Source organism: Morus notabilis, unplaced genomic scaffold (assembly GCF_000414095.1).
Source record: "Morus notabilis unplaced genomic scaffold, ASM41409v2 Scaffold1089, whole genome shotgun sequence".
NCBI classification, from domain to species: Eukaryota; Viridiplantae; Streptophyta; class Magnoliopsida; order Rosales; family Moraceae; genus Morus; species Morus notabilis.
In genome coordinates this window covers 55,349-56,475 of record NW_010357297.1, presented here as the reverse complement: position 1 = coordinate 56,475, position 1,127 = coordinate 55,349, and the positions used below count along the sequence as shown (strand labels likewise).

Here is a 1,127-nt window from a genome sequence, read left to right as displayed (position 1 = left end):
GTTTCTTTCTTTCTTTTATTTATTTTTTATAATGGGCCGTGTAGTGTACTATTAACCTATTTTTATAGGCTATTTATTCTTTTGTAGTATGCTTTTATTTGTCATTGGGATTATTAGGATAAATTTATGTTTGAAAACTTATTCTTTTGTTGATTCTAATTGCTCAACCATGCTATCTCTCACTGCAGTAGGGAAAAGAAGCATAATCCCTCACTTAAGAAAGCTATAACAAACTAATGGGATTGAGCGATATTTTGAATAATCTAGATGAACTTGACTTGCCAAGAACAACTCTGTTATAAAACTAATTGGTTTTTGCTAAGAATGCAAAACTAGCTGGTTGAATGAGTTAAATGAGTTTTATGTGTTTTTTTTTTTTTTTTGGACGAGTCTTATCTTTGACTCAACTAAAAAGTTAGCTATAAATTTCAGTGACTTTTCAAGTTAGACGTGGGGATCATTGAGATTTTTTAGTTCTCATTTCACTCTCACCCATAAATCATTGAATCAAAATTTGACCCAAAGCAACACAATACATCTGAAATGATGGAAATTAACAAGTAATATATTGAAAATTAATCCACGAAATTGAATAATGAATTCCGTTTTACGTATCTAAAAATATTATACGAGACTAGGAGAAACCATTAGCCTTCAAATGCTCTCAAGAGGCTCAAGATGCGCATACAGTCATATGACTTTTGAGGAAGTGAAGTAATGAAATTCTAAGCAACGAATTGTCCCACCACATCGCCCAAATAAGAGAGAGGGAGTAGTGAATGGTGTATAAAATGGAAGCTTATTCCGTAAATAACTCATACCTTTCCCGGCTTTTTGGTTAAGATCAAGTGTAGTATCTTTTTTTATCAGTTTAATATTTGATATGTGGACCAATGGTCTACATGATATTGATATTAAGGATGTGTTATCATGTATATTAAGAGTGTATTTAATAAGAGAATTTATATTTTGATTTGAATTATAATTTATAATTTATTATAATATTTTTTTATAAAAAATATATATAAATTAAAAATAATTTTAAATTTATGAACTAAACAACTACTTAACTTATCTTTGTACGAGCAAAAAATCATTAACTTGCAACTATAATATGGCCACAACTC

The 1,127-nt window shown here is 28.9% G+C and overlaps 1 pseudogene; it reads left to right on the top strand.

The window, feature by feature from the left end:
• The first annotated feature begins 817 nt into the window (after window positions 1-817).
• Window positions 818-927, top strand: LOC112092298 (annotated as a pseudogene).
• The last annotated feature ends 200 nt before the right edge of the window (window positions 928-1,127 follow it).